At 44.2% G+C, this 9804-nt stretch overlaps 1 protein-coding gene across 5 annotated transcripts in view; it reads left to right on the forward strand.

Moving 5' to 3' along the window:
- LOC124147998 overlaps positions 1-9804 on the forward strand; it is a 434301-nt gene that overhangs the window by 185326 nt on the left and 239171 nt on the right. For all 5 annotated transcript variants that reach the window (XM_048398395.1, XM_048398387.1, XM_048398385.1 and 2 more), the window contains 2 exons: positions 6294-6423; positions 9590-9616. The gene's annotated coding sequence lies outside the window, so the exon portion shown is untranslated. The remainder of the gene's footprint in view (positions 1-6293; positions 6424-9589; positions 9617-9804) is intronic.

The following is a 9804-nucleotide window of genomic DNA, read 5'->3' on the forward strand; positions in this document are numbered from 1 at the left end:
ATCTTCCCCGTGTTCATGATCATCCACACGTGGCATGAACTAGTGAATAATAGAGAAAGTGTTCAGGAATGCATTGATAATTGCCCTTATCGTGAACAACCTTTAATGCTTCGGCCACGTGCTTTAACAATAATGTATTTGAAGATGCTACTCATATTTAGAAAAAAACAGTAGAAACAGTGAGCTTAAATGGAATCGTATCATCTTGCAACAACACAGTGTATGCTGAACATACAACGTAAGGGATCATGAATATTTACGCTATATATTTATAAAATTGGGTGCTCAGTCTTCTCAACACCAAAGAAATGTCCCCAAATATATTCATGACCTGTATCTTTGTTTGTTTGTTTTTTGTTTTACGCCGCACTCAGCAATATTCCAACTATGTGATGGCGGTCTGTAAGTAATCGAGTCTGGACCAGACAATCCAGTCATTGACATCATGAACATCGATCCACGCAGTTGAGATACGATGACATGCATCAACCAAGACAACGAGCCTGACCCGCCCGTATCTGTTTTTGTTTGTTTGCTCTTGTTTGTTGTTGTTAGGGGGGGGGGCGGCGGATTGAGATGGGGAGGATTTTGTATGGATATTTTTAGCTATAGCTGCAAAATCATGGGGTTGTTTATCTACAATTATGAGCAGAAATATCTTTCTGAAAAAAACACCTTTCAACAATCTGAAGCAAAACTATTGTTGTCAAAATTTTCAAAGACAATTCATTTTGTTCTCGATTATTTTTTGCTTTTTTACTGATTTTTAGAGAGCCTCACAATCTCTTTTAGCAGAATGGCACCTATTCATGTATCAGAATACCCGTCAAGCCTCACGCAGTAAAACCTATTTATTTCAATCATACATTATGGATCATTTCTTTATGGATTTCATAGAGTGTCCATTCCTATGTTGTAAATATCATACTACTAGCTTAAACATAGAGGTGTTTTGGGGTGACGTAAAGTGGGTGGGGAGGGGAGTGGGGTTCTTGGGAGGGGGTATGCAATATAGTTTACAAGTCTTTAATAACGTAATGCACTTTGACACAGTTTCGCGATTTATTTGTGTCAGGCGTAAGCAGTGAGGCTACTTCTTAACATAGTCGGATTCCCGGGTACGTGTAATGTTAGAGACACAGAGGTCTGGCGGGGAGAGGGTAGGGAGTGAGTCAAGGTGTACGATGTATGCGGAGGGGCTTAAAACACGACGACTATACGATTATAAAGCGCCTCAGCCACGAAATATTGACGAAGGCAGGTTTGCGGGTACCGTGCTATATGTAAAGGGTGAGAATCGGTTGAGGTGGGGTGGCGGGGAGGGGGAGGTTGGGTGGCGGGGAGGAGAGGAGCGAGACACTCATTGTGGAGCAACTGAATGGCGACCGTCTAGACGTTCTATTAATAGACAGCGGTACATGAGTCAACGCCAGTTCTTTCCCCCCTCCCCAACTGATCATGCGCTGTCTGGAGAGCCCGTCGTCTCATGTCAAAATTTGTCTTTAATTTTTAGTTACCTAAACTTTTGAACTTTCTATCAAAGTTCCTCTAATTCGGAGTCTTGGCACGTTCGTATCTCGTTGCCCCTCCTTCAAGTTCGTAGAGAGAAAAAAAATGAAAATATTTGCACAGTCTGATGGAATACGTTCTGAGGACTACTGAAATTTCGTATAATTCGATTGGTAAAATGCTTTCATATTAACATGCCAGCAATCCCGCTTCCAGTCAGCAGCCATGTAATTACTCTCACAAGATGCTTATTTGGCTATGTTCACTGGAAAACACTTGTATACGGCCATACAGTGTGACGGAGCTGAAGGACTGACCATAGGATCTTCTGGGGGTGCCTAGGATTGTATCGAAGAAAAATTCTCCACAAACATAATTATGCTTCAGACTGTTGAAAAGAATGTCTGCCACAAAAATTCATTGTTTCAAGTTTTTCTCTTTAAAAAATCTTGAAGGCTCAAATGTTAATTAAAATTATATCTGGTATCGCAGCTGTAGCTGAAACTATCTTACTCCATCCACCACCATACGTCTGACGTCACAATCATTATACGGCACATTGCAAGGTCAAAAAAGTTTTTAGATTCACGTAAAATACACTTTATAATAAAAATAAGCGGCTTAGTGTTCTAGTTATAATATCCACTTTCAAACACTTCCATAAATCAACACTCTCGATATTTCTTATAATTTCACATTTTTACGTAAACATTTCACACTTGAACAAACTTCTTTCATATCACGTGGTCTAGACACGATCAGAGCTCCCGTCACCTATATTCCGTTACATTGTTAAAGCAGAACACAGACGAAATACCTTGCAACATCCAGCTCACTTACCTAACTCTTTTAAAGTGTTTATAGTTCTGTAATAAAGTTATACCGAGATTCAAGGAGCATTGTCCTTCTCCCTGTGAAATTACGTGTTCCGTGGTGTTAATGTCCACCCAAAAAAACCCAAGAAAGACAGAAAAATGTCTTTCATCAATTATTTACCTTCTTGACCGGTTCAATGTCCAGTTTGACTGACCTTCCGAAAACATGACGGCTTGTGTTTAGTCATTATTGATACAGCAAAGCGTTCAACTATGTATACACCACTTAAACCGTCACACAAAGCTCCGAGATACGCTGTCTATTTGTGTTCTACCCTTTTAAAGAAATGTTGGCACTTGGCAAACCTCTGTAGGTGGTAACATTGTTATCCTCAGATGTGATGGAGTTCATCTTTTAGCAAACGCTGTATCTTCAGTGTCTCCGATCAGGCCCTTACCGTGTCACCGTGTTTGGTGATAAACCGTTCCCCAGTACCCCAGGCTTGTCTCCTTGTTGGGATTTCGGGTAGATCAGTACTCTAGTACTCCATGCTTGTCTCCTTGTTAGGATTTCGGGGTAGATCAATACCCGGGTACCCCATGCTTGTCTCCTTGTTGGGATTTCGGGTAGATCAGTACTCTAGTAATCCATGCGTGTCTCCTTGTTGGGATTTCGGGTAGATCAGTACTCTAGTACTCCATGCATGTCTCCTTGTTGGGATTTCGGGTAGATCAGTACTCTAGTACTCCATGCTTGTCTCCTTGTTGGGATTTCGGGTAGATCAGTACTCTAGTACTCCATGCTTGTCTCCTTGTTCGGATTTCGGGTAGATCAGTACTCTAGTACTCCATGCATGTCTCCTTGTTGGGATTTCGGGTAGATCAGTACTCTAGTACTCCATGCTTGTCTCCTTGTTGGGATTTCGGGTAGATCAGTACTCTAGTACTCCATGCTTGTCTCCTTGTTGGGATTTCGGGTAGATCAGTACTCTAGTACTCCATGCTTGTCTCCTTGTTGGGATTTCGGGTAGATCAGTACTCTAGTACTCCATGCTTGTCTCCTTGTTGGGAGATTTCGGGTAGATCAGTACTCTAGTAATCCATGCTTGTCTCCTTGTTGGGATTTCGGGTAGATCAATACCCAAGTACCCCATGCTTGTCTCCTTGTTGGGATTTCGGGTAGATCGGTACTCTAGTACTCCATGCTTGTCTCCTTGTTGGGATTTCGGGTAGATCAGTACTCTAGTACTCCATGCTTGTCTCCTTGTTGGGATTTCGGGTAGATCAGTACTCTAGTACTCCATGCTTGTCTCCTTGTTGGGATTTCGGGTAGATCAGTACTCTAGTACTCCATGCTTGTCTCCTTGTTGGGATTTCGGGTAGATCAGTACTCTAGTAATCCATGCTTGTCTCTTTGTTGGGATTTCGGGTAGATCAGTACTCTAGTACTCCATGCTTGTCTCCTTGTTAGGATTTCGGGTAGATCAATACCCAAGTACCCCATGCTTGTCTGTTTGTTGGGATTTCGGACAGATCAATACCCAAGTACCCCATGCTTGTCTCCTTGTTGGGATTTCGGGTAGATCAGTACTCTAGTACTCCATGCTTGTCTGCTTGTTGGGATTTCGGACAGATCAATACCCAAGTACCCCATGCTTGTCTCCTTGTTGGGATTTCGGGTAGATCAGTACTCTAGTACTCCATGCTTGTCTGCTTGTTGGGATTTCGGACAGATCTATACCCAAGTACCCAATGCTTGTCTCCTTGTTGGGATTTCGGGTAGATCAGTACTCTAGTACTCCATGCTTGTCTCCTTGTTAGGATTTCGGGTAGATCAATACCCGGGTACCCCATGCTTGTCTCCTTGTTGGGATTTCGGGTAGATCAATACCCAAGTACCCCATGCTTGTCTCCTTGTCGGGATTTCGGGTAGATCAGTACTCTAGTACTCCATGCTTGTCTGCTTGTTGGGATTTCGGACAGATCAATACCCAAGTACCCCATGCTTGTCTCCTTGTTGGGATTTCGGTTAGATCAGTACTCTAGTACTCCATGCTTGTCTGTTTGTTGGGATTTCGGACAGATCTATACACAAGTACCCCATGCTTGTCTCCTTGTTGGGATTTCGGGTAGATCAGTACTCTAGTACTCCATGCGTGTCTCCTTGTTGGGAATTCGGGTAGATCAGTTTCCCAGTACCCCATGCTTGTCTCCTTGTTGGGATTTCGGGTAGATCAGTACTCTAGTACTCGGTGCTTGTCTCCTTGTTGGGATTTCGGGTAGATCAGTACTCTAGTACTCCATGCTTGTCTCCTTGTTGGGATTTCGGGTAGATCAGTACTCTAGTACTCCATGCTTGTCTCCTTGTTGGGAATTCGGGTAGATCAGTACTCTAGTAATCCATGCGTATCTGCTTGTTGGGATTTCGGGTAGATCAGTACTCTAGTACTCCATGCTTGTCTCCTTGTTGGGATTTCGGGTAGATCAGGTTCCCAGTACCCCATGCTTGTCTCCTTGTTGGGATTTCAGGTAGGTTAGTACACATCACGTAAATACACTCAATCACTCACTCACTCACAAAGTCTCCTCCCAGATTCGAATCGAATACGTTTCTCCAGACATGTGACATGCCACTGCCCTGTGTCCAGACAGCGTTGTAACGTTCAGGCCGTAGTGGTGGACGTTCCGTCTGCAGTACCCAGGGCAGTGGGTCATGTTCAGGCCGTAGCGGTGGACGTTCCGTCAATCACCCACCACCAATCTCTCGTATACCTCACTTAGTATTTACACTCTGGACGTGTTGCAACAGGTGTCCGATTCGGTTAACTGAGTGGGTTGTACGGGAGGACACCATTACAGTCACTGTCGATCACCACTGCACGGGTGACGGTGGCGTATGACGTCTGATGGGCCGTGTTACAGGAACGCTTCAACGTTGCAGTGATAAGCACTGACGGTGGATGTCAGAGCACACCAGTGTCATGTCTATGCTATGTTCGCACCTGTGATCATCATATAAGTGAGTGAGTGGGTTTAACGCCGATTTCAACAGTATTCCAGTTATATCACAGCGTGTCAACTTGATGTGTGAGGAAAGCCCGAAGTGATGCAGGTCTCAGATGTTTACCAGTTTGGTGAAACCCACGAGCACGGGTATGGTGCTGACAAACCTAGAAACATAATCGGGGCGAACCGGGATTCGAACCCACAATCATAGGTTTCTGGCGTGGCCAAGGGACGCAACTCGGCACAGCGAATCGCGGCGCCTTAGACGACTGGGCCACCCGTGCCCCCTCCAGCGGTCTGTAAATAACCGGGTTGCTGAAGACCTATTCTCTACCCGAATCTTCACGGGTCGTAAAATACAATGCAAGAATCACAATTAAATAGGGTGCGGGGGCGGGGGGTGTTCCCGGGTGGTCAAGTGGTAATTAGCTACGTAGTCAGTTTAACCCTACGTTGCAGAGTATTTCAGTTATATCACGGCCTGTCAGGCTTCACGGGGGAGTACCGGTAAAGATCAGGGTTAGTGCTCGCTGACTTGGTTGTTGCGTATCATCGTATCAAAATTGCGTAGATCGATGCGTATTATGTCAATCACTGGATTGTCTGGTCCAGGTTTGATTATGTACAGACCGCCGTCATATAGCTGGAGTGCGGCGTAAAACAACAAAGAAATAAAAATCATGTGTGAGGAAAACCTCCGTGATGCAGGTTTTAGACATTTACCATTTTAGAGAAACCAACAAAAACGGGTAACGACAAACCTATAAACTTTATCGTGGCCAACTTATTGAACACCATTGAACATGGCCGGCGAGTGACAACGAACAATGTACGTGCATATGCATTGCACGCGAATACTCTCGAACCAAACCATAACATCACCTTAAAACGAATTCTCTTCGTGTGTGTTGGTCATTATAATCAGAAGACAAAAACACTATCAAACCCTATCTCTTTTCCCAGATCCGTGACAGCAAGTGGGTGACATCACGAAGCAGAGGTCGCTCACATCACTGACTAGCACGGAACTCTTCATCTGTGAAGGTGAAAGTGGAAATAGTGTTGGTGACAAGCGAGACTTCAAGAGATTTTGGTAAGCTGGCCTGTTTACTGATTAAAAAGTAACGTTTACGACTATGATGACTTTCTTTAGTAATAAGAAGGGTATTGCCCAAAAGAAAAAAGATATTGATCACAACGTCAAATCTCACGCTTGAAACTTCAACTGAATGGTGTCCCTAGCAACTCATTCAGACCGTGAATCAAAATGAGACAAAAATTCGACACGAGTGTGGCAGGTCTTGACTTCAAAAGGTCGGTGGTTCGATTCCCGGTCGCGTCATACCAAAAGACATTAAAAAGACGTTACCTTGTCTGGCGCTCGGCATTAAGGGGCTAAAGCAAGGACTGTTTGCCCTGGAGTCACAATACTGTGTCTGAGTAGGGTGTGCATGTTAAACTGTGGCATGGCATCTCAGCGGGCTAGCACTATAAAGTCGGCGTAGGTCACACGTACACATGCATGCATGTGGTTGTAGGAGTGAAATAATTTTAAACGCGACCTCGTCTCATTTTGATCCTCTATTTCGATATCAGTTCTACGCCTAACGCTTCAGGTGAGGAAATGAACCTGTGCCGTCAGTGTGACGCGCACATCCACACACCACAGTACTACCCAACCGACAAAAAGAAAATGTCTAACAATTACGAGTAAGTTGTTAAATTTGAGGCATGTTTTTTTAAAATTGACCTTTTATGTGTTTGAGCCGTTAGGCATTTTGAATGTTCGGTTTTATGATTAACCATATTCCTTATAAGGATCGTTTCGCGCCATTTTGCACGTGCAAGACAAACATAAGGGAGGTTACTCTAAAGAAGAACGGGAATACGGACTTATGATAAGACCTAGAAATTCTCTCTATCAATATGAATCTTTTCACAGCTAATCTCTTAATTGGTGATCCGCATGCTAAAAATGATATAGACTTAAACACGGTGGGGCTCAACGCCCAGGCGGACGAGGGCTAGACGTAGCACTACTGAAAGACTATATTTGGCCCGTGCGGCGCGCACTACTTCCGTTCTATTGCATAGATTAGGCTTAACAAACAATTCAAAAGCGCGCGATTTTAACCAGCAGTGCTTTTCAGATGTGTACTAAAAATAACAAAGTACACGAGGGGGCAAGATATGATTACACTAGTTCAAAGTTTTATGCAAACAGCCTTAGCATTATATCGTCACGGAAACGTGCAGGATCGTAGACGACGTGACGTTGCATGACGTTGCTTGGCGTGAAGCTATTAAATATTTTCGTTAGCAGTCCATAACAATGACTGGGTGCGGTGGGGTAGCCAAGTGGGTAAAGCGATCGCTCGTCACACCGAAGGCCCGGGTTTGTTTCCCCACATGGGTACAGCGTGTGTAGCCCATTGTCACAAGCGAATAACGCCCAACCCACTCACTCCCAGTCGTCTCAGGCGCTGCGATTCGCTGTGTTGAGTTGCGTCCCTTGGGCACGCCAGAAACCTATGATTGTGGGTTTGAATCCGGGTTCCGGTTATGTTTCTAGGTTTGTCAGCACCATACCCGTGCTCGTGGGTTTTACCAAAGTGGTGAACGTCTTGAGACCTGCATTACTTCGGGATTTCCTCTCACATTAAGCTAACCCGCCGTGATATAACTGGAATACTGTTAAAAGCAGCGTTTAACCAAACTAACTCACTTTGCCCGGCAGATTATTTTTTTATATTACAAAACGAATATTGGATGGTTTGTTTCTCCCGGGCAAGAGCGTTGGCAGTACATAAATTCTGAGTTTTTTGTTGGAAGTACACACTCTCTATGTACTGTCAACTGTCATCTGTAGTCGTAAGAAACCGTGTCGATAGTTTCTCAGATTCGATTGCTTAAATTCGTTATTTCGGAATACTGCGGAGTGCGACGTTGGCAAGAAACAAGAACCTATTATAAGAATCATGTCGTTCCCTTTATTTGCACTAAATAAGAAAGTATATTGCGGTTTCCAGACATCAGTTCCATTGTTATTTTAAAAGAAGATTTTTTGCGAACTTAACGATCGAGTGACAGTCATTCTCATAATCCCTGAACCATATTATTTTCGCCTTCCGTCCAGCCCTTCCTGTTATGCAGAAGCCCTAAATGAAGCAAGCCTAGGTTTTCCTCCTCCCATTTCACTGATGTTCCTTTCAATTTAATTGCAGTTATTTGTTTCTACCAAAATTATATATTTTCAGAGACTAAGCGTAAGTCTAATCGAGTGACCCCAGTGGCGGTTGAGCATTTATAAAAGTAATGAGTACGGTTCGAATCCGTTATATTCTTAAGTATATATACCTCTCCAGACGCAATACCGAATGGCGACAAATTAAACGAATTGGACACTTTCTGACTACGTGAAGCTGGCAACCAGGGAAAATCTCTTGACAAACGCTGAGCCACTGACCCAGGCGTAACTCTCTCTCGGGAACAACAACCGGATCGACGTCCTCTTTATTGTGGAAACATCAAACTTGGCACAGAGGTTAGGGGTTAAAGTTCAATAACGTGTTTCCAAACCTGACACACTTAAAACCCCATAAAAATAAATGACCATATTCAATAATGAGGATCAGACGCGCCGCTTTGGCCAACGGCAATGGCGTCGTCGTGATGGATGCGTTCGGGCACATCGCTTTCCAAATAGGAACACCGTTCTTGAAACTTCATTGCTTGCGCTCGTTACTCATAGTTTTTGAGACCGCCTCCGTGGTATAATGGGAGAGCGTCCGCCTGGAGAGTGGAAGTTCCGGGATTCGATCCCCGGCCGCGTCATACCAAAAGACTTTAGAAGATGTTGCTTGTTACCCTGGTAGTTGTTTCTCTGCCTTGCGCTCGGCATTGAGGGGCTAAAACAAGGCCTGATCGGCTCGGAGTCTGTATACTGTGGGGTACTCATGTTAAACTGCGGCATGGTATCTCAGTAGGGTAGCACTATGAAATCGGCATTAGTCCGGACTAGTACAAGCAGCCACACACATGCGCGCGCGCGCACGCACGCACGCACACACACACACACACACACACACACACACACACACTCACACACTCACACACTCACACACGTGCATGTACGTCGCTATATAAGTGCAATAATCTTGTACGCGACTTTCAACCAAGTTTCACCGCACCTAACATCATAGTTTTTAACATTAATACGCAATAAGGTCTTTTGCTGACAAAAATGCATCTGTTTGCAGGAAGATGCTCCAGCGTGTCTCATTATGGTAAGTTGTGTTCTTCAGTTTATTGCCTTTACACATTCGTTTCGGCAGCTGTATTTTCATAGTTTTATTTATGGTAGTTTTTTCCTACACAGACATAAAGGATGAGGTATCCACGGGGAGGGTGCAACGCAACTTTGTGATGCTCTGCCCGAATACGCGACTGGACGTGGAAGCTCATTGCTGAGTCT

This window comes from Haliotis rufescens, unplaced genomic scaffold (genome assembly GCF_023055435.1).
Source record: "Haliotis rufescens isolate VD_foot unplaced genomic scaffold, xgHalRufe1.0.p SCAF_18, whole genome shotgun sequence".
In the NCBI taxonomy this organism is placed as follows: Eukaryota; Metazoa; Mollusca; class Gastropoda; order Lepetellida; family Haliotidae; genus Haliotis; species Haliotis rufescens.